We start from the raw sequence: 25,009 nt of genomic DNA, 5'->3' as shown, positions 1-25,009 counted from the left end.
ATGACTATTTACACTTTTAAAGTGCGCGTGTTCCTTCTCCTTAATGTATTGAATGTTAGAATTTTTCTGTTTGTTGGTAGAGGAGATTGTGTCAGTGGTTCTCAGGAAGCGTTGAATTCGATCAGAACTGAAGAGAAGGACTTCTGTGTCACATATATGAGGTGGGTCGTGACCCCTACACAAACATTCGTATGGTCCTGGCCCATGGATACTGAGGACATTCATGCATTGTCAAAGCAAAAATATTTCTGCGGTATGCAGTGTGGCAGTCAGGAAGTTATAAGACGTGAGGCATCAAGGGCAGTTACATCTGTGTGACACCAGTAACCAAACAAGTCAAATAGTAATGTGTAACCCTGGAAATAAAAATTAAGTGCAAGCACTGGAGATTTAAGGAAGAACATAATATGCATTTTGCTGTTGGTCACACTTAAGATGGCTATAACCCTGATGATTTCCCTCTGGTTGTGAAAACCCAAAAAGAAGAGTAACTTGTCCGAATTAATTATGCACATGAAGTAGTGGTCATTGAGACATTGTGCACTGTGAGTAGCCATGGAATTGTTTTGATCAAGTGTTTCAGATTGATTTTATAGGAGTTAAGCAGGGCAAAAAAACTGATCACCAGATCACCAATCGTGACCATAACATTTTGGCATGTGAGTGATCTGCTGACTAGCTCACTGTATTTCTTTGATATGTGGTGACGCATTATGTATGTCCCTGGCCATCCCTCCACTGTATTGTCTTTAGTTCCTCTGAGTGACCAGCCTCTCCTTTCTGCTGTACTTTTTACACTGCTGGCTATCCCCTCCTCTCTGTCTCTTGATAAGTGGATAGGAAGAGCCAGCACAGAGTGTTAAACACAGTGGAGAGCACCTCATCCGAGGTAGTGATGGGATCCAATTGCGCCAAGGAGAGTCCCCACCTAGAGCACACTGAAAGTGGCACCATGTGACAGTGGGAAATCCAATGAGCTGCAATAAACGTTCACACTCGTGTGTCAAGGCATTAAATACGCTGAGTGTGGAGAGAGCAGGGAGTGACATTTTTTGGGAGGGGCCAGCAAACGTAGACATGAAGGGAGAGATTTATCAACAGCAAGAAATTGTGAATAGAAGTTTGTTTTGACAACGCAAACTGTTAGCCAGAAAATGTACACCACCTCAGACCTGTTCAATTTTTATGACGCAGATGCAAGATATAAAACTGACGCGCAGAAACAGAGGGTTTGATATCTCATTATAATCTGCACATCATGTAACTCCCCCCCAGCTCCTATTGACACTCTGTCACGGGAGACCAGGCAATTACATCTTCATACCGGGATCATATCACTGAGCAAAACCAAGAAGTACACTGGCGACACACTTTATCTCAGTGCGGCCAGATCCTCGGCCAGATCCTCGGCGTGCCGCGCGTCATAGACGCGCGGTCACGCGTCTTCGGGAGCCTGCGCCCCCTGCACGCGCGTCCAGGGCTCCCCGAGGGAGCCCTGGTGTCCCGCGATCTGCGGGACGGCGGCAGGGGGTTCCGGGGGACCCGGCGGACCCGGCAGCGGGAGGCAGAGCGCCCCGATCGGAGGGCGCTCTTCCGCTGCTTCGGCGCGCGCCCGTCACACTCGGGCGCGCGCCAGGCTCGAATAAACTGTGCCGCAGCAGTAAAACAAATAGCCATTTATTCAATTGAAACAGACGTACACGCAGTGGATTACAAATAAAGGAAAAAACACACGTACTGGGGGTCTGGGCAACAAAACTAACCTTTCCCAGTTGAAATTGTCCATAAAACAAAGTCTTTAGGTTGACCGGGACTTAGCCTGAAAAGTCCTGGAACTACAATCGGCAGGTAGTTCCAGACGCCACCGCTGTATCTGCTCCGGAGACGCCAAAATCCCTTGACCAGGAGACAGTAAAAAACGTCCTGGTACTCTTTTCGGCATGTAGTTCCAACCGAGACCGCTACGTTCCTTTCTGACAACTTGGCCCCAAAAATTTCTCGACCTGAAATTTCTGAGGCCGGCTCGCTGTTATTTCTCACAGAGCATCTTATGGAGGTTTTCGAATTTGCCACTGCTGCTGTCTTGGCGCTTAGAATCTGAGGACCGGATTTGTTGCTGGCTTTCTTATAGTATTTCAGATTTATTTATGAAATACTACACCCAATCCGAGCCTGGGAACTTTACAACCAGCCAATTAGAGGGCTGCCAGTCTTCTGAAGCCGGGCAAGCGGATCTTCTGAATACAACAAGGGCATGCACGAGTTTGCCACCTTAGCCACTTGTTATTCAGAAGCCACCCGTGGGGTTAGGTGCCTCCAGGTCTGGGAAGGCAAATGCTAGCCGGAATGGTTTGCATTGATCCCAGGGCGTTGGTACTCCACTTAGCTATCCTGCCCAAATGGCTTTAACACCTCGGGCAGCATCTGTGGCTTTTAAGTACAGACCTAGGGCAGACTTAGTGGCACCACAAATTGGTATCCCACTAGCCCCCCTCAGAGTAACGGTCTTTGAAAGTCCCAGCTTATTTTATTGTGCATAAGTATAATACATTACAAACATACGAGTTTAATAAAATATACTTTTACGCTTTCCCTGTCTAAGGCCGAGTCCACAGAAGGACAGGCCGCGCTGAGCTGTGCGGACGCTCCGCACTGAGCCCCTGCATCCTCAATGAGGATGCCTTGAGAGGGGGCTCACGCAAGCGTCCGCAGGCATGTGGAGGCGCTGGATTTTTCAGCCGACAGCCAAGCTGTTTTTCAGCGCGCTGTCGGCTGAAAACATCCAATCAGCGCGGAGCAGCGTCAACGTCACGGCGCCGTTGACGTCGGTGCGTCGCGGGCGATTGGCCCAGCGACGTCACTGCCCCGCCTCCCTCAGTCTCCCCCCGCCTCCAATAGCGCCCGCTGGCTCGCCTGCATGGGCATGAAATCGCGCAGATTTCAGCAGGCGAGCCTCAGCGTCAGCGCGGCTCCGAACTCCTCACCCTCTATGGCCCCAGCCTTAGTCTTTTGGCTATGAGGGGTAGAATGGGACTATATACTTTTATTCCCACGAGTCATATCCCTCACACACTGTAACCCTGACTTAGACTTAAAAAACTTCATAGCCACGTTGGCTATTAAACATTTATGATACATAAAATTATTTTCTCATTTTTCTTCTAAGTCCCACAATAGAATGAAAAGATGCTTAGCTTCATTCTCAGAGCTGTAGCTCCTTTCCTTAAGAAAACCTAAATTAAGTTAGAACTAAAAAACGCTTAGGCACACTCTCTGGGCTGCATCGCTTTCCCTTACTGAGAATTGGACTTAGGTCTCATAAAACCTCTCGAAACCTCATATAGAGTTGGAGTAACCCCCAGAACCTCTATACCAGGTCTGGGGTACAGGGGTATATACTGGGGGACCCTCACTAACTTAGGGACCCTTGACTCAACCCAGGATACACAAATCCCTATGCCCCCTTTTACCTCTCTGGTCTGTGCTGAAGCAGGGAAACCTGGCGGTGAGTCGCGTAACTGTTTTCAAGGGAGGATTTTGACCGGGGTGATGTGTCTATATGTTTCCTGGAATCTGACCTGACTCTCGGTTACATTTTTGGGGTGGCCAGCAACTCTGGACCCTGGCTATCTAAACACAATTTGACAACACTTTTACCGCAAAACCACCTTGAAACTCTTAGTCTTTGAATCTCCACTGGTTAGCACTCCTGGAAAGGTAAAACACACATACATTCTTTATTGTCATACAATTACATTCATTGCCGGCACAATACACAGGTTGAAGAGCTGACACTCTAAAACCTGGAATAGGGCTCAGAGGTAACCAGCCGGGCATAATACCTTTATTAATGGCCTGGTTACCCCTCACCGTCACACACTCCCCACATGGCAATCTGAAGCACATGGAGCAAAGATGTGGGGGATTATTCTACATCCGCCAAAGTGGCCGAGTGGGAATATGGTTTGATCGGCAGGTTCCGCGGATACATATTGTAAACTCCCTGGACTGGGATTTCCTTTCCTACTGTCTAATTTTGTGTTTATTGTACGTATTGTATGAAAATTCCTGTCTTGTATTTTTATTTACTGTGCACTGTATAGTGGAGGGTTTTTGTCACTTTTTTTTTTTTGCCCACCATAACTATTCTAATATCTGGTTCTACCCATGTACCAGCTTCACGTTGCATAGCCAGCAACCAATCTCGCACTGATGAGGACCAAAAGGTCAAAGCAGCTGTCTGTGAGTAAGTTAACTGGCTATGCACTTCTTTAGCCCAGGCTGTGCTGAAAAGCTGTGTAATACAGCAGGCATAAGTTTTTAGGGATCCATGTTACAATAGATAAGAAGTAAAGAGGGACTCACTGTGAGTGCACATGTGCATGTCATTACCCACAATCCCTGACAGCAGTGGAAGCATTGTATGCTAAGGCTATGGCCCCAGTGTCGGCTGCTGCACGCGCGCCTTGCAGGCTGGCGGCGCGTGCAGCTGTGATCTCCGGTCTGTGGCTGAGCTGCATGAGATTGCGACGGGGGGGGGGGGGGGGGTTGGGGGGTCATGGCCATGACATTGTATTGTATGTCTTTATTATATAGCGCCATAAATGTACATAGCGCTTCACAGTAGTAATACATGTTGTAATCATATAAATAACAAATAATATATATAACAGGTCATGGGAATAAGTGCTTCAGACATAAAATTAACATTAAGGAAGAGGAGTCCCTGCTCCGAGGAGCTTACAATCTAATTGGTAGGTAAGGGAACATACAGAGACAGTAGGAGGGTATTCTAGTAAGTGCGTCTGCAGGGGGCCAAGCTTTATGTATCATGTGTCCAGGATAATCCAGTCACCCAGCTGGTGCGCCCTCACTGGCTGAACTGCCGGGGGCGTGGCCAGCGCTCCGTCGCCAGTTCTGAAGACAATTTTCTTGTCTTCAGAAAAATCTTGTCGAGCAACGCGGCGGCCAAGGCAGCTAGTGGGCCCGACCCCATTGAGAGGCGGTTCTTGTTCCTGCAGCGCGCGCTGCAGCATGTACTGCGGACATGGCTTTAGAGATAATGGAGAAAGGCAGGGTTGCAGACCTGTCTGACACGTGAACGCACTCACAAGTGCTATCTTGATTTGCTTTACACTGTACATTTAGGTTTTTTCTCCCTTTTTTCCCCATTATAACTTTTTTTTTAAATGCCTGGTTAATTCATAGGAAAGAGATCAGATGCATTGTAAGGAACTGCAACCCTCTCTAATAGCGTGTCTTAGATTTGGGGTGCGTGGGATTTTTCTGGGGGCGGGGGGGTCACTGTGTTTGCAGAGGCCCCGCGCTCTCTTCCCAGAGGCATTAAAATTAAATGCTGGGGGACCGCGTGAGGCCTCTGCAACCTCAACTTACCGGGATTCAGCCGGCTTCTGGTCACGTTGCCATGACAACACGGCGTCAAATTACACCGCGGGGTCATGGGACATGACGCGTCGTCGTGGTAACCCGCGTCAAATGACACTGCGGGGTCAGGTGACCCTCTGCGTCGTTTGACACTGAGTCACTGGAGTGGGTGAGGGGGTGCGAGCTCTGGGTCCGGCACACAGGGGGACGCAGCAAAAAAACTTTGCATACCCGTCTTAGATCAGATGCATTGTAAGGAACCCCAACCCTCTCTCATAGCGCGTCTGAGATCAGATGCATTGTAAGGAGCCCCAACCCTCTCTGATAGCGCGTCTGAGATCAGATGCATTGTAAGGAAACCAAACCCTCTCTAATAGCGCGTCTGACATCAGATGCATTGTAAGGAACCCCAACCCTCTCTAATAGCGCGTCTGACATCAGATGCATTGTAAGGAACCCCAACCCTCTCTAATAGCGCGTCTGACATCAGATGCATTGTAAGGAACCCCAAATATCCCTAATAGCGCGTCTGAGATCAGATGCATTGTAAGGAACCCCAACCCTCTCTAATAGCGCGTCTGAGATCAGATGCATTCCGCAATGTTGCGTGTCAATGATTTTGCCGGGGATTTATATTGGCTCACTGGAGTGAGGCTGGCGCGCTGGCCATTTTATTTATCCGGGGCAAGAATTTGGGAATCGGGCAGCCTCTGGGGACAAATCTCTTACAAATAGTATCCTGACCTGAATTCCTTAGCTATTAACGTCTACTCTATGATGTTTGTCTATATTATTAAACCAATTCTCAATCCAGGTGCATATTTTGGTACCCGTACCAGTTTCCTTTATTTTGTACAGCTACCTCCTGCATACAGTAGCACCTTGCCAAAAAACTTGGCAGAATCTAAATAGATCACACATACTGTCTGGATCTAAATTCCTACTTAATTCCTCAAGGAAGCTAGCAAGATTCGTTTGGCATCAAACCATGTTGATTATTACTGATAATGGTATTTAATAAAAAAATATATATTCCTGAATATTATCCTGTTCATGTTAAAATGGATATCAAAGTAAAGAGTGACAAACTGCGAGTGCTCATTTGTATGTCATTACCCAGAATCCCAATTTTTTTGCTGCGTCCCCCTGTGTGCCAGACCCAGCGCTCGCACCCCCCCCCCCCCCCAATAGCAGTAGAAGCACTGTATGCTAAGAGATAATGGGGAAAGGCAGGGTTGCAGACCTGTCTGAGACATGCAAATGTACCCAGGAGTGGTATTTTTAGTTCCTGTCTTGTATTGTCTCTTGTAAAGTGTGGTATATTATACATGGTTGACGTTATATATATATATATATATATATATATATATAAATATATATATACATATATATATATATACACACACAGTATATATGTATATATATAATGTGTGTATGTATATATATATATATATATATATATATATATATATATATATATATAATATATATATATATATATATAGAAGAACAGAGAGCGCATGTCCCATAGTGTAAAACAGTACATTTAATCAATAAAAAAGAGGACAAGGGGATTAAGAACACTCACAAAAGTACAAGATAAAAAGGCAATTTGTGATATATAATCACCACCAACAAGGCCACACCGTCCTGGAACACATCAGATGGTAGATTGTCCCTCCGGTTCACATCCAGCAGTTGTCGGGTGCTTTGGAACAATGTCTCTCGGCGTTAGTGCAATTTAGAGATTTTTTTCAGCCTCAGATCAGCTCCATGCGCTCTCCGGCCGTAAAGCGCGCACTGCGTGATGACGTAGTGTCGTGGTAACGTGCCCTGACGCGTTTCGTCACGACAGTGACTTTCTCAAAGGGAATAACAACTAGGGGGAGGGCTCGGTATTTATGCGCTCATTTAATCAAAGAGGAGTGGCACCGGAGCAGCCAGAGGCCAATCGTCAGTGCCCAAACATTAAACCACGGCACTGGGCCAATGAGAACCACCGTGTCAAACCTGCCAGCACAAACACTGATATACATTGGTGTGTATACACAAAGCAACTACAAATATAATTAAATATAATGTCTCATAGTACTAAATAAAACCACATATCAAGGAAGGTGGATGTGGGTAATTGATAATAAACCACATACATTCACAAAAGGAATTGTATGAAACATGAAAAATACATGAAAAACAATAATAAGAACTCACAGCAATAAAACATGATACATGTATAAGCGCTGACATCAGCAGATGGACTCTTGTTGAACATGTCACATATATGATTAGAGCATTAACAAGGGAAGACCCTCATATGACAACAATTCATTATATGTAGACCAATAAAATAGAATATTAAATATCATCTACATGTATACAATGATATACTTGTCCCAAGTCTCTCATTATTACAATAAAGAAAATAATAAAAATAAAGACAAAAAACCATCAAGGATAAACTCCATTAATATAAATTAACTATACAAAAAGATTATTATCTATATAAAAAACGGATGTGAACCAAAATAGAAAATTAAAAAATTGATTAATAATTAATCAAATTCTAAATCTAAGGACCAATTGTCTAATAATTCTAACCTAACTAGACTAAGGAAAAAGTATATGTATAGAATGAATGGGTATTGATTGAAATGTATAGAGAGATGGGAGTGGCGAGGGAAGGGGTGAGGGGGGGGGGGGAATGGATATCAAAGTAAAGAGTGACAAACTGTGAGTGCTCATTTGTATGTCATTACCCAGAATCCCAGTTTTTTTGCTGTGTCCCCCTGTGTGCCAGACCCAGCGCTCGCACCCCCCCCCCCCCAATAGCAGTAGAAGCACTGTATGCTAAGAGATAATGGGGAAAGGCAGGGTTGCAGACCTGTCTGAGACATGCAAATGTACCCAGGAGTGGTATTTTTAGTTCCTGTCTTGTACTGTCTCTTGTAAAGTGTGGTATATTATACATGGTTGACATTATATATATATATATATATATATATATATATATATATATATATATATATATATTAAAAAAATACACATACACATTATATATATCTATGTGTGTGTGTGTATATATGTATATATAATGTGTGTATATATATATATAGCCGTGCTAGTCCAGTTGCGGTAGCCAAAAAAAATAAGGTATCACCTAATACTGAAGAACTCATTTATTCTGCAAAATATATATATATATATATATATATATATATATATATATACACATTATATATACACATTATATATATACATTATACATACACACACACACACACACACACACACACACACACACACACACACACACACACACACACACACACACACACACACACACACACACGCATTCAAAGACCTTGACACAAAGATGGAAATGCTACAATTTGCATACATTTTGTTTCAAGTTTACCTACATTCATCAACACCACTATTTAATGCCCTGTGTTATAAAGTGTAGAAGACAATCAAGTGAAAATCGGATTGTCCCTAAGGTGGGAAGGACATGAAAAAAAGTTTCCAGTGCATATTTGTAATAAATTCATTCAAAAACTACAATGTGTGCAAATGGGTAGCTTCAACATTATTTCTGTACATCCATAAGCTTTTTTCAATACAATAAGCACCATGTGAAAACGTTGTGTGTGTACTGGAAATAGCTTTCATTTTGATGAGCAGATGTTAGTTACACTTTATCCAACCGGTTATCTGATGAATTCCAGCTAGCTTCCATGTTTAGGATGCAAAAAAAAAAAGTAGGATCACCGTATTTACCTCTGTACTTCCTGCAGTGGATCATTTGTTTCTTATTTCTTGATTCTCAATTCTAGTGGCATTTACATTTGCAATATTGTCTGCAGCTGTTTTATATTATTTTCTCATTTCTTTAGGACTAGAAGGATAGGGAATAAAAATTAAAATGGTTTAAAAAAAAAAAAAAAGAAGTTTTTAATTTAAAATGGTGTCTTACCACCTGATCCTATGGCTTTTAATAGGAATACAAAATGCCACGGGGGAAAAAAAAAAAAAAAAGACAAAAGGGGATGAAACGACTGAGGTTTGTTGAAGACATGGTAGTTAAAGTGAAGCATTGCAATAGAGATGCTTTAGAGCCACCAACAATTCTAAATAATCAAAATCTGTCAAGACAAATTTCACATGTGGTTTCAAATACTCAGTGACATCTGCCCTGTATAATTATTAGTCCTATTAACGTTTTCACAACTCATCATAAATATAGATATATATATATATATATATATATATATATATATATATATATATATATATATATATATATATATATATATATATATATATATATATATGCACATGTATGTGATTTATTTATGATACAAAATCGTAGTAGTTGAAAAAATAATAATAATAAAAAAATAAATATATATATATATATTTTTTCAACTACTACGATTTTGTGTCATAAATAAATCACATACATGTCGTTGGAAATTCAGGTTTCAACTGCAGAGGGGGCGGGGGGGTGAAATATAGAGTATCGTTTAAATATTTTAATTATTGTTCACCTAAACTAGGCAGAATATATATTTTTATCTTTTCTAATATGAATGTAGATCCTTTTTTTTTTAAATCCGATTTCTGTCCCTTTTAAAAATTCAGATGGTTGGTATAATTGTGGTGAGACATTCATCACCTGAACACTGCAGCATGGAAAGCTTCATAAAGCAGGGGTTTATACCTGCACTAAACCGGGAGCTCAGAGTAATCACACTGTTTAATGAATGGCGCATGGGATGCCCACATACATGGGGGGTGGGGGTATAGAGGGGACGATACAGATCAGAGAAGGAAGGAGGATTAGAACTGGGAGAGAATTGTAGACGGATGAAGAACATTCAGTGCTGACTCCATTACCCCTGAAATTAACAAGTTCCGCAAAGCTGGTCTGTGCAACATTTACAGGCAAATGCATGAAAGGCACATGAAAAAAAAAAAAAAAAATGGTAATGGGAAATAAGCAGAAATGACCGAACCAACAGGACGCGAGTCCGTGGGTCGCATGTCAGTGAGAAAGCTGTGCAGCAGCAGCAGGCAGGCAGGCTGGCGAGACTGTGTATATAATGTACAGAGATATAATGTACACATTGGGACATAGAATAAGTGTTTCTCTGTGCACAGGACAGCAAATAAAGAGCCACTCTGAGAATATCAGCATAATTTCCCTAATCCTTTAGAGTGTGTGTTGTGTTTTGTGTGTGTGCCATTTCTGATTATCATCAGGCACCCATTCCCATTTCTAAAGCGTCCATTTTAAGGCAGAGATGGCTCCCTGCCAAGCCACAGTTCCCCTGCACAGAGCGGCTCCACCAATCAGCAGCGCGCGGGGAGAGGTTGCGTCACACACACACACACACACACACAGAGCGGCTCCACCAATCAGCGGCGCGCGGGGAGAGGCTGCGTCACAAACACACACAGAGCGGTTCCGCCAATCAGCAGCGCGCGGGCAGAGGTTGCGCCGCTCTCATTGGAGGACCCGGGAAGCCCGCCACAAACAGAAGAGAAATGCAGCTGTGTGTCAGACAGACACAGACAGGGCCGGGTGTGCATGTGCTGGCAACACTGAGGAGTTATTGTATTGCAAGGGGCACAGCAATGAGAGACCTTGTGTGCCTGCAGCGGGCAGGGCTGCAGTGTTATCTATGTGAGAAGGGAAAGCTAGTGTTGGGCGCGGGACAGAGGGAATTTTAACCCCTCCCCCAAGTTAAAATTAACATGGCAGCCGCTAGAGTATCTCTAAACACCTCCAACACATATGTATGTATATATTTATATAGCGTCATTCATGTACATAGTGCATCACAGCAGTCTACCAAGTAAACCTCCAAGTGGCGGCATTCAGGGGCAGCAACTCCTGGCGTCCTCCCGGCATCTTCCCCTGCAACTCCTGTCAATCTGGCCACGTGGCGTCAAATGGTGCCGCATTGCCATGTCAACAGGAACGCCACGGGATGGCACACATCTCCCCTGTAACCCGTCAATATGGGGGCGTGCGGCTACGCGTGGCACTGTGTTGCCATGACAACGTGCGCCTCGGCGCCATAAGGCATTCCCGTTGTCATGGCAACTTGACGCCATGTTGTGTCCCGTTGTCATGGCAATGTGGTGCCATGTTACACCGCACGCCCATATTGACGGGTTGCAGGGGGAGATGCCGGGAGACGAAGGTAAGCACTACATTTAAAAATGTCACCATGTTAGCTTTCAGTAGAAGGTGGCAACTCTGCCCACAGCTCCTACCTTTAACAGATAATACAGCTAAGTCTGGCTGCATTCACCTGGGCAATGTATTGCTATGCAGTGTGTTGCTGACTCCCCTGGCAGCAATAGGTTACAAGAGGTAAAATAATACGCTTAACATGTTTATTTTGTCTCTTGTTCGCCAGCTGCTGCTCTCTCCCACAACAGACATCAGGAGAGGGGGGTTAGAGAGCAGTACGAGGATCAGATGTTATCATTTGTCAGTGACCCATATTTTAATTATCAGCTGCTGCAGTTTTAACAAAGAAAATAATGCTGCTTTCAATGGTTTTATTTCTAGTAAATGCAGTTATTTTTTTCATTTTTTTTGCAGTCGGACAATTTATAAATTGCCTCCTTAATGTTTTCTGGGGCTCTAACGAAGATAGAATATAATGATTGTACTGCGCTACAGAGTATGTTGCCACATTATAAATAAATCATAATAATATAGTTTTGTGTCACTTTGACGGAGGTGGGTTTGATAGCTTCCAAATCTCCTGGTTTGCAGAGGTCTGCAGAAAACCACAAACAGGTCAGATATAAACTGAATAAACGGTCTAAAATCCTGTGTTTAAAAATCACCAAAACAATAATTTCTTATAAAGCAGCAACCTCCCCCCCAAACTAGTTTTTTTTTTTCTTATAGTAGAACCTGGGGATTCCTTGGAGCTCAACCATAGTGGTCCCAGTTGTGGGGATCCCCAGGTTACCAGGCCATGGCAAAAATCTACAAATATTGCTGCCAGGGTCACCAGTAGAAAGCTGTGACATGTCTCAATGATATTCCGTCTTTATATTGTCTGCCAGGCCATGGATGACCCAGCGGCCATGGTGTTCCCACAAAAGGCAAATATTTTAAGGGTTCATTTATCGGTAACCAGTTGTCCCTGGAAACGGGAGCAGCGCGGATGACCCGAAGTCACTAAGGTAAAAATGGATACCCCCTCCCCAAGCCGAGCGCTGGACATTCTCACCATGATGCGCTAAGTGCTCATGTGGGGTAACGCACTATGATACCACATTAGCTGCCATTGACTTGAATGGAAGTTAATACAGGATCATGCCTATCCGAGCTTGGTGAATCTGTTTCTATGTCCAATATTTTACTGGGTCGCATACATCTGACTGGGTTGAACCTTCCAGAAATGTGAAGTCTAATGCCGAGCTCACGGTGGCGGCGAGCGCGCGCACTCCTGCAGCCCAAGCGATGTGTGCGCAAGCTGCAGGAGATGGGTCACGGTGATCGGGGGCGTGGCGAACGCGTCACAGAGCTGGTTCACCCTCATTGGCTGAACCAGCTCACGTGATGTTGACGTCATGCGACTGCAGCCGACAATTTCAATTTCTGTTGTTGCGGTAAAATGTAGCTGTGTCGATGCACACAGCTTGAGGAACTACCTTATACAATCGGGTAAGTCCTTGAAGTGCACGCGGACGTAAGCACCACCGTGAGCTCGGCCTAAAGGGGCCATACACTTTATTCATTACATTCTGCTACTCACGTAGCATAGCAGAATTCAATATACTCCAAAATTTCCGTCTGTGAAAAAAAATTCAAACCTCTTCCTCTGAAAAGATGGAAACACGACTTAAATAAACCCTCAGAGAAACACAAAATCTGCAAAAGAAAAGTGCGTTTGAAAAATCAGAAAAAATACCCCCAAAATTATGCCTAAAAAGCCTCCATGTTGGGCAGGATTTCTGGTAAGCAGGCCTATGTACAGTGGCGAGAAAAAGCTTGTGAACCCCTTAGGAATTTCACATATTTCAATCCTAAAATGTTATTAGATCTTCAATCTAAGTCCTAATAATAGATAAAGATAACCTGATCAAACAAATGACATAAACATGATACTTTTTAAACATTTATCAACATTCAATATCCATGTGTGAAAAAGTATGTGACCCTTTTACATTCAGTAACTGGTGGCACCCTGTTGAGCAGCAATGACTTCAACTAAGCGTTTCCTGTAATTGCTTGTCAGTCTCTCCCATCGGTTTTGAGGAATTTTGGCCCATTCCTCCTTACAGAACTGCTTCAACTCAGTGACATTTGAGGGCTTCCTGTAACGCTTTCGCTACCCACGAGCAAGACAGGACCCGGTACTGAGGTGGGGAAGTATAGAACCACGCACCCACAGCAGCGGAAGCGTGCCTGGCAGATGGATTGTCAACGGTTGGAGAGAGCGGATCAGTCCAGATACTTGCCAAGTCTTGGGATGGAGAGGTCAGAATAGTAAAAGTCCGTTAAGCCGTGGTCTGGGGTTGGAGAGGTCAGAATCGTAGAAGTCCGTGTAGCCGTGGTCTGGGTTAGAGAGGTACACAGAGTCAAGGGTAAGCCGGGGTCGAAGTCCAGAGGGGTTTCAGTAGTCAAGCCGGGTCGGTACACGTAAAAGCCAAAAACTGCAAGAGAGAATGAGACAGGAGCAAGGCACAACAGACGCAGGAGCACAAGGCTACAACTAGTTATGCTCAGCAAAGACTAGAAGTGAGACACAAAAGAAGAAAGTGCACTGTCCCAATATAAATCCTTTAGTATTCAAAAACGATGGTATCCCTCTGGTGCTTCCACTCTCCCGTGATCAGCGGGGTTAAAACGGAACACATACAAAACAAAGGAAGCACAAAAAGAGAAAAAAACATCAGTCAAAATAGATAAAAACTTTATAAATTGACTCAAAATAAATTCACATATAAATTCACATAATGTAGATAGGTGAGGCGGTGTAGCTGCCCCGTGACAAAGACTGCAGATCGGGACTTCCCGAACAAGTACAAAAGATTCACTGGCACATATAGCAAAGAGACCAACTCCCACGCGCCTCGCATGGAGGGCTGCACTCCATCAAAGAGTACCTAGTAATGACCCTACTAATGAAACACCGGTGACAAATTCATTAGTAGGGTCATTATTTATTTATATGTAAGGAGGGTTTATTATTATTTTTTAGATGTTGTCAACTGTTGATCCATGTCATTTTTATTTTGATATTAGTTTGATTAGAATCATCAGCGCTTCCTTTGTTTTGTATGAAGACTAAAAGTGAGAGCAAGGTATAAAACAGGAACAGGAACCAATAGCCAAGGAGGCGGAGCAGAGGTGCGGCCTCTTCGGAGGCTAGGATAGGCTGCAGGAGACAAGTGGGCATTAGGAGATCTTGCCACGCTGCTGGGGAGCGGTGCACAGCGTCACATGAGTGCGCCGCGCGTGAGAAGCGTGACACGTATGAGTGGGCGGAGCTAAGCTCCGTGGCCGCATTAGAATAGCTGCGCATGCTCTGTAAACAGCGGGGGTGCGCGCACGTGCTGGTGCCAGAGCGGAGGTCTGTGCGGAGACAGGTAAGGAGGGAACACGTCACAAAGGACGTGTTCCCCGATTCCTTACACTTCCTTGAATGGACAGCTCGCTTCAGGTCTGCCACAACATTTCGATGGGGTTTAGGTTCAGACTTTGACTAGGCCATGCTAAAATTCAGAATGTCTTCTTCTGTAGCCAATATTTTGTAGATCTGCTTGTATGTTTAGGATCATTGTCTTGCTGCATGACCCACTTTCGCGTCAGCTCACGGACGGATGGCCTGACATTCTCCGGTAGAATCTCCTGATACAATGCAGAATTCATGGTTGTGTCAATGATGGCAAACCGACCAGGTTCTGAGGCAGCAAAGGAGCCCCAAACCATCACACTCCTACCACCATGCTTGACGGTTGGGATGAGGTTCTTCTGTTGGAACACAGTGTTTGGTTTTCGCTAAAACAAAGTTTCTCATTGAAGCTAAAATGTTCTACCTTTGACTTGTCTGTCCAGAGAACATTGTTCCAGAAGTTTTGTGGGTCATTATATGCTCTTTGGCGAACTTCAGATGGGGAGCAATGTTCTTTTTAGAAAGCAGTGGTTTCCTCCTGGCTATCCTTCCATGAACACCATTCTTCTTTTTCTGATAGTTGAGTCATGCCAAGGCGAGAGTGGCCTACAGATCCTTGGATGTTACTGTGGGGTTCTTTGTAACTTCCTGGATGATTTGCTGGTTTATTCTGGGAGAAATTTTGGTAGGACGATCGTTCTGGATAGAGGGACTGTGGTGTTGAACTTTCTCCATTTGTAGACTGACTGTCTGACAGTGGATTGTTGGAGCCCCAAATCCTTAGAAATGGTTTTGTAACCCTTTCTAGACTAATAAGCATCAATAACTGCTTTTCTGATGTCCTCATAGATTTATTTTAATCATGGCATGATGTGTTTCCATACACCTGTATGGTGAAGATCAAACGCACAAAGTTTCCGATCTTTATATAGGAGGGTGCCTCCAAAACTCACCCCAGCAGATCTACCTAATTATTTAAACACATGATTCTATTTATCCCCTTTAATTTAGCTGATAAAACCAGGGTTTCATTTACTTTTGAAGTAGGCATGTTGGGTAGAATCCCCTTAACCTGTGTTAATAGGCCGAGACTGGCCACATTTTGCCTGTCTCCTTGAGACTCATGGAAAAACAAGGGGGTAGATATGTGAGATATTCCCATGGCACACCTGGCGGCATATCTTTCCCTTTGCATATAAAATCTATCTACAATGAATTAGGATTATGGAAAAGTAGAAAAAGAAAAGAGGACTGAACAACAGGTCTGGTGGGCCACTTCAGAAACTTCAAGGACCCCAGTTTTAGCAGGAGACTCCTAGAAGGAGGTTTAAGAGAAGCCTACTTCCAGAAAAGCCTTAAATGTCTGGTGGACCTCTGTTGACTTCCGAAAGTCCAAACATAGGAACCGCTATTTTCTCGGGCCTTTGAAAAAGTGGTAAAGGTATGTTGGAAGGTGGTAAATACTGTGGAAGCTCAGGTATACCCCTGGTTTGAGTGGTATGATGACTTTTTTTTTAGGCTGGATGTGCACTCAAACCGTTGGTTCCCAAAATATTAAAACATTTGGTGCTGAAATTAGCCCAAGCTATTTCTTGGGATGGCCATTTTGGACTGTTATAAAACTGCCGACTCTATTTTGTCCAGGTTCTACTAGTACATGAAAGCATGCACAAGTTCTGTTCCAATTGTCCAAAGTGCCATTTAACTAGCCAAAAGGGGAAAAAAACCTGCTCCCCTGGTAGACTTTCCCTTTCAGAGAATAGGCGTAGACCTGGTCAGCCACTTTGATTGGGAACAAATATTTATTAGTGGTCATAGATTATGCCACCCAGTACTCAGAGGCTTTTCCCTCAGCCACAGCCATCCAGATGGCCACCAAATTAATAGAGCTATTCTCCTGAGTTGTTTTCTCTCAAGTCATCCTTACCAACTAGAGAACTAATTTCATGTCTTACTGTACAAACACAAAACAGAGCACACCGCTCGCACAATTAATTAATTTTGATGTGTAGTCATTTTTATTTTTTTTTACAAAAATGGGTGCTACCTATATACTAAGGTTAATGGATTCTAACACATAAACGAAAGACTGAAGACGTCTGTCTATCATTCACAGAAAGTACATTAGCGGTGCACACCACACTTATTTTTAGTAATTTTATAGTGAATAAATTCTAGTGAAACAAACCGTGATTAAGTGAAAAATACATAAAATCTCATTAAAATCTAACAAGTGGTGCCTAGATCAATAATAGTTGCTGCCTTTAGTTGGCCACCATTGACAATGACAATGACATTGATTAATAATAATAATAATAATAATAATAATAATATATTGCTGGGATTAACTCTAGAAGTACATGTGGCAAGACCAAATTGTAAAGAAGCATTGGTATAATCAAGGGTTCACTGCATTTAGTGATCATGCCCTCTGGCAATTGTAGCTAAGAATTTGCCAATGATTACACTATCAATTCAATGGACAAGCAATGCTTAAACTTCTGTTCATTAATGTCATTGTCAATGGTGGCAAACTAAAGGCAGCAACTATTATTGATCTAGGCACCACTTGTTAGATTTTAATGAGTTTTTTTTTGTATTTTTCACTTAATCACGGTTTGTTTCACTAGAATTTATTCACTATAAAATTACTAAAAATTAGTGTGGTGTGCACCGCTAATGTACTTTCTGTGAATGATATACTGACTTCTTCAGTCTTTCGTTTATGTGTTAGAATAAGTTCATGTCTTGCCTTATGCAGGGTGTGTTAAAGGAACTGAAGGTGCAGTCTGTCTGAGCCTCTGTACTATCCACAAACAGATGGACTGGTCGAAAGGTTCAACAGGATCCTAAAGCATATGTTTAAAATGTTTCACTGGTATACTCTGAAAAAAACCATTACCTTCAATAAGTCTAGCTGACTCTTCAGTTTTCAAATTACCCCCTAAATCTTGTATTTACTGTAAATAGTGATGTTTCTGCTTCAAAGGAATAGAGTTCTTAGACCGACATACAGGTGCTATAACTTTTACTAGGTGTAATATATACTCTGTCACAATATATATATATATATATATATATATATATATATATATATATATATATATATATAGCAACTGTAAATATTACTGTATGTTCATTTGCAGTGGTTGACAAATCACCAAAAAATCTTCTCGCCACACAAAAAAATCTACTCGCCACCTAGTACCAAACGTGTGCTGCTTGGGCCAATATTTACTCGCCCGGGGGTTAAATCCACTCGCCCGGGGCGAGCAAATGTATAGGTTTGTCGAACACTGTTCATTTGCATGTCTTAGACAGGTCTGCAACCCTGTCTTTCCCCATTGTCACCCAGCATACAGCGCTTCCACTGCAGCAAAGGATTCTGGGAAATGACATGCAAATGAGCACTCAGTGCCACCTTTTGTCTCAAGCTCGTATTACACAAGCCAATCCTCAAGCCAATGCATGCTGTTTTAAACACAGCTTTTCTTATATATATATATATATATATATATATATATATATTGTGACAGAGTCACTGACTCAGTAGGCTGGAACAGTGAAGTAAGTGTGCTTTCCAGTCCACAGAGCGTTAATTCCTCAAAGAGAAGCCAGCAGCAGCTAACTAGTGGAGTTAATCAGCCTGTCTGAATGAGGAAGTGTTTTAAAAGACACAGGAAGCTGTTATGTTGAGAGACTGTTTTCCCCAGAGTAGGGGGGAGATAGAAGTGCTCCCCAGTTGCGGAAGCTGGAACAGAGGAGGTCTCTGGGTTCAAGGTGGGGCTGAATTCCCCTAGGAAGAAAGGACGCAAGGCCGTGCTGAAGCAGTGACGTCTACTCCAAAGGACTGACAGATAAGCAAAAACACTTTATTGTTGTATGCAGACTGTGTTACCTTGTTCCATATGCCAGGGGGTGTTTTGGTTTGGGAACCAGCTTAGCTGGCCATGCAGTTTGTGAGGAAGAAAGCTATGGTGTAGTTAGCTTTCCCTAAAGGAAATATGTGTTTATTTCCTATGTTTTATTATGATTTAAAGGAACAGTACCCTTTATGTTTATATGTTTGTGGCTAATAAACCACTACAGTTAAAGCTTTACATAGAGTCTAGCATCTTACTGACCCTGCCGCGAGGCCGTCCTGCCACAAAAGTTAGGTCCGGAAATAATTGGATACTGATACAAGTTTTGTTATTTCGGCTGTGTACCAAAATAAATTAAAGTTACAGCTAAATAATGAATATGGGCTTAAAGTGCAGTCTATTAGCTTTAATTTGAGGGTATTCACATCCAAATTGGAGGAAGGTTTTTATTAATTACATCTCTTTAATATGTAGCCCCCTCTTTTTCAAGGGACCAAAAGTAATTGGACAATTGACTCAAAAGCTGTTTCATGGACAGGTGTGGGCTATTCCTTCGTTATTTCATCATCAATTAAGCAGGTAAAAAGGTCTGGAGTTGATTCCAGGTGTGGCATTCGCATTTGGAAGCTGTTGCTGTGAACCCACAACATGCGGTCAAAGGAGCTCTCAATGCAAGTGATACAGGGCATCCTTAGGCTGCAAAAGAAAGACAATCCATCAGGGAGATAGCAGGAACATTAGGAGTGGCCAAATCAACAGTTTGGTACATTCTGAGAAAAAAAGAATATACTGGTGAGCTCTGCAACACAAAAAGGCCTGGACGTCCACGGAAGACAACAGTGGTGGATGATCGTAGGATCCTTTCCATGGTAAAGAAAAACCCCTTCACAACATCCAGCCAAGTGAAGAACACTCCAAGAGTTAGGCATATCATTATCCAAGTCTACCATAAAGAGAAGACTTCACGAGAGCAAAAACAGAGGGTTCACCAGAAGGTGCAAACCATTCATAAGCCTCAAGAATAGAAAGGCCAGATTAGACTTTGCCAAACAATATCTAAAAAAGCCAGCCCAGTTCTGGAACAGCATTCTTTGGACAGATGAAACTAAGATCAACCTGTACCAGAATGATGGGAAGAAAAAAGTATGGAGAAGGCTTGGAATGGCCCATGATCCGAAGCATACCACATCATCTGTAAAACACGGTGGAGGCAATGTGATGGCATGGGCAGGCATGGCTTACAATGGCACTGGGTCACTAGTGTTTATTGATGATGTGACAGAAGACAGAAGCAGCCGGATGAATTCTGAAGTGTATAGGGATATATTGTCTGCTCAGATTCAGCCAAATTCAGGGAAGTTGATTGGACGGCGCTTCACTTTACCGATGGACAATGACCCAAAACATAATGTGAAAGCAACCCAGGAGTTTTTTAAGGCAAAGAAGTGGAATATTCTGCAATGGCCAAGTCAATCACCTGATCTTAACCCGATTGAGCATGCATTTCACTTGCTGAATATAAAACTTAAGGCAGAAAGACCCACAAACAAACAACAACTAAAGACAGCTGCAGTAAAGGCCTGGCTAAACATCACAAAGGAGGAAACCCAGCATTGGTGATGTCCATGCGTTCCAGACTTCAAGCAGTCATTGCCTGCAATGGATTTTCGACAAAGTATTAAAAATGAACATTTTATTTATGATTGTGTTAATTTGTCCAATTACATTTGAGCCCCTGATTGCAAAATGGTTGCAATTTCTAAACGTGTCATACTATATTTCTGTTCAACCCCTTGAACCTGCTGTTTGTAATTAGGAAGGTGCCACAAGTTTCCCGGGATTTTCTCCCTTCATATTATTGTGTGGTCCTCAATCTAGAGGCATCTTTACCTTTTTGAGAAAGTCTTGAGCAGAACAGCCACCGATTAAAAATGTTCTCCAGTATGTCTTACAATGGAAAAACACTATATTGAAGCACTCCCTATTAATACTTCAATACTGAGAGGGTGTGATACATAATACGGTGATACTGTGCTCAAGATCCCAGCGGGGTAGTCTTGCTGCTATCCGAACACGTGAAGGATACCAACCAAGAAAGCATGGAAATGGGCACTGCGGATGTGTCTTGAAAATTTATTTTAAGTCAGAAACAAATCCAATGTTTCGGCTGTCCCTCCAGCCTTTCTCAGGGACATGACTCTGACAAATTCGTGGTGCCCATACCCATGCTTTCTTCTGCAGTATTTCTTAGACACGAAGAAGCGTATGGAAATAGGAAGATTGTCGCACCAACTTAAAAAAAAAAAACTCTGCAAACCCAGGAACACCAGTATAAGAAGGTTGCTCGTATAAGTGAATATCACCATGGGGACAATATAATGCTCCTCCTTCCTACCATGGAAAATAAACTGTTACCAAAGTGGCAAGGCCTCTTCCAAATTCTCAACCAGGGTTGTCGATTATAAAATCACCTAAAGCCATGTACACCAAAGAGGTACGAAGATTATGCTTAAACCCTGGAGGAGATAGGCTGAAAACCTCTTTATTCACACCATAGATGAGAAGGATTACCTTGACCCAAAAACAACTCATAGAACATGAAGGAAACAGAGGACATGCTTTTTTTGGCATTATCATAGAATGCCATAGTTAGTGGTGCAGCCCAGTGGTCTTGGTCCCTAAACCTTTGTGTTTCATGGTACACCTGCCCCTTTCCAGAGGCTGATGGGCTGAGTCCTTAAACCCCACCAGGAATACACCACTGCCTATTTGGATGACATTGTCATCTATGTTATCAAATTCAACTTGGCAGAGTCATTTGGATAGACACAGAGAAGTCCTTACATCTTTGCGGACACCTGGTCTAACCACCAATCACCCAAAATGTGCCTTTGCTAAGAAAAAGCTAAATACTTGGGATATTGCTTAGGTGGCAGAGAGTTGAAAGTAGTAGTTGATAAGATTGCAGCCTTAAAGAATAGTCAGAGACCAACCACAAAAAATCAGGTGAGTTATTTTCTGGGAGTAGCTGGCTATCACAGGTGTTTCTTACTGTGCTGGAACCACAGGGAAGTATGCTGGATAATATATGGTCAGACAGCTTAACTAGTTTCCGTTTACAAGCACCATAAGTTCTATAAGTTTTCTTCACTTTATTGAAAAGCAGCAGATCACAGATATTCTTGTAGATGGTGTAGTGAGAGAGAGTTGTCTGCAATAATAGTGCTTGATAGTAAGGACAAAAAGTTAAAACAATGCTTCCTACCGGGAACTGAGGGCATAGGTAGTGCCTGCTAGCCTGTTGAGGTGAAAAGAAAGCAAAATGGAGGCTCCTCACAGGAACAGAGCCTGGGCTAAGGAAACTGTGAATACAGGCAGGGGAGAGTGGAACAGTCCACTATGCCAGGGGAATAATAGGGGTAGTCGTGGCAACCGCTGCAGGAGGCTAGGAGATAAAGAAACTAATGTATCCAAATCGCCTGCACAGGGAATAATAACTACAGGGAAAGTATGACAACATAAAGGACCAGCAGGCAGAGCTGCAAAAAAGGGGAAAGGGAACAGAACTCTGATTCTAGTTCCAGGAAACTCCCCGTCTGGTATCTGGAGATACCACTATATAACTAACTATGTGGAACATGTGTGAATACATGACAAATATAACATCACATTCATAAACAATGCTTAAGTCCATATCCACATAGCGAAGAGATACCGGCCGGTATCCCTGGGTTCAAAGTCCTTTGGCCAAAGTCCTTAGGCAAAGGATGCCGGGTGGATGCACCGCTCCAGGCTAGCTGGTTGCACCACAATGTCTTTCAGAGTCCACAGAACTGGTGGTCAGTTCTTCTTTGTTATAATCCGATTTGGGCATTAAGAGGATAATCTCTGTAACGGGCCTTAAAAAGGTTTTAGCAATGCCTCGTTGGGTCACTCTCACTTCTACCTTGCGGACCTTTTCATGTTTGCTTGGGATGGTTTTGATAATAAGTCCCATAGGCCATTTGTTTCTCGTCACCTGTCTATCTTTCAATAGAACAACATCTTCTTGGATCTCTGGTTTAACAGTTTGCCATTTATGGCGTTCCTGAAGTGTCACGAGATATTTGCGTCTCCAGCGATCCCAAAATGTGTTGGTCAAGCGCTGCACCTGTCTCCACTGTCGTTTGTACATATCCTTAGAACTGAAATCTTCGACTGGGGTGGGGATGTTCCCTACTTTCTGAGTTAGGAGCATTGCTGGTGTCAGAATACTTGGCGATTCTGGATCTGTTGACACTGGAATCAAAGGCCTAGCATTAATTAACGGTGATATTTCGGCCATAAATGTGGTTAACACTTCGTGGGTGAGTCGAGACAAATCAGTTTTTAGCATCATAAAGTCCAAAATACGCCGGACCACCCCGATCATGCGTTCTCATGCTCCACCCATGTGAGAGGAGTGAGGAGAGTGGAATGTCCACGTACACTCTTGGTCGCGCAGGTATCTCTGGATACTGTTGCCTCTATCATCTTTAGTGTTTATTTGTAATTCCTTTAATGCTCCAACAAAATTGGTGCCGCAATCGGAGCGTATTTGTTTAACTGGTCCTCTGACTGCAAAGAATCTTCTTAGGGCATTTATGAAGCTTGAAGCGTCCATAGATTCTATGATCTCGATATGTATAGCTCGCGTACTCATGCAGGTGAAGAGTACCGCCCATCGTTTACTGTTTGCTAGTCCGCCCCTCGTTCTACGTGAGATGACCATCCAGGTTCCAAATACATCGAGTCCTACACAGGTAAAGGGGGGTTCTGTATTAAGTCTTTCATAGGTAAGTCTGCCATCCTTTGGTCTTGGCTTTTGCCTCGCAACATTCGGCACCTAACACATTTGTGGAGGTTACTGGCCACGCACCTTTTCATGCCAACGACCCAAATGCCTGCTGCCCTGATAGCGCCTCCAGTGAAGTGTCGTTCCTGATGCATGACTTGTTCATGGTAGTAGCGCACCAACAAAGTGGCGATGTGATGCCGCCCAGGGATGATAAGTAGATTGCTTTCCTCCCTGCTCAGTTGGGAATTGTTGAGACGGCCTCCTATTCTCATGAGGCCTTCATCGTTGATGAAGGGATTTAACTTCCAAAGTGGGCTGTTTTTAGGGATGCTCTTCCCTCCACGAATGCAACTGATCTCTTCCGTATATGTCTCTCTCTGAACATGACGGAGAACAGTTTCCTTTGCCCTTGTAACTTCGTCCACGGTGCGCAACTCTGTGCAGATGTGCCAGCCGTGGCAGCCGGTCATTTTACCACCTAGTGTCTGGTGGAAGGAGATAGCTATGTGCCTCAGATGGGCTACTGCTCGCAGGAGGGCTGTCCACCTTGAGAAGCGATGGAATCGGCATGATAAGAATGCGTTTCTGTGCAGCACATTCGTGAGAAACACGGATACTTGAGGCCTTATCTCCGTGTCTTTCTCAGGATCCACGAGTTCAAAATCGTTAACTGGGTTTGATGGCGTTTCCGCGGGCTACGTAAGAAACGTTGGTCCTGTGAGCCACAACATGTTCTGTAGTTGCGCTGCAGGCACTGATGGCATGGTCTGCAGGATTTTGGTCTGTGGGCACATGGTGCCATTGTTCTGGTTGGGTTGACTTCCTGATCCTTTCTACACGGTTGGCCACGTATATGTAGAATCTTCTTTTCTTGTTACATATGTAACCCAGTACCACCTTTGATAATGTGTGTATCAAGGGGGGACTCCATTTTGACTGCTATATAACCATTTTATACTGATTATGTCATTATGCTTTTTAGTCAGATGTTAAACTGACCTTTTACCCACTTAATGGTGGCTGAACTACTGAACTATGTATGTTCAGACTATTTCACCATGTAGAAACAGGAAGTTTAGTCAGCTGTGCTTAGCCTGAATGTATGAAATGTCTTAACAATGAAATGTCTTAACAACAAGAATTATGACGCTTCCTAGACTGCCCCATGATCGGGCAACTAGACTAGTTCCCAAATCGTAACTTTCCATCTGTCACTTTCTAGATAAACATAAAGGGAAGTAAGTTTCTCACGTATACGTGTTTTTTCTACGCTCGCTCGACTATATAACCTGACT

General features: G+C 43.2%; 1 long non-coding RNA gene across 1 annotated transcript; it reads left to right on the top strand.

The window, feature by feature from the left end:
- Positions 1-12,306: 12,306 nt before the first annotated feature.
- On the top strand, positions 12,307-19,242 carry LOC142490883 (uncharacterized). The gene is made up of 3 exons (XR_012800129.1): positions 12,307-12,597; positions 13,702-13,897; positions 18,620-19,242. It is a non-coding gene; the product is annotated as an uncharacterized LOC142490883 (long non-coding RNA).
- The last annotated feature ends 5,767 nt before the right edge of the window (positions 19,243-25,009 follow it).

Source organism: Ascaphus truei, chromosome 3 (assembly GCF_040206685.1).
Source record: "Ascaphus truei isolate aAscTru1 chromosome 3, aAscTru1.hap1, whole genome shotgun sequence".
Taxonomy (NCBI): Eukaryota; Metazoa; Chordata; class Amphibia; order Anura; family Ascaphidae; genus Ascaphus; species Ascaphus truei.
Note: the sequence above shows the minus strand (reverse complement) of the source record. Positions and strands in the feature narration are given on the sequence as shown.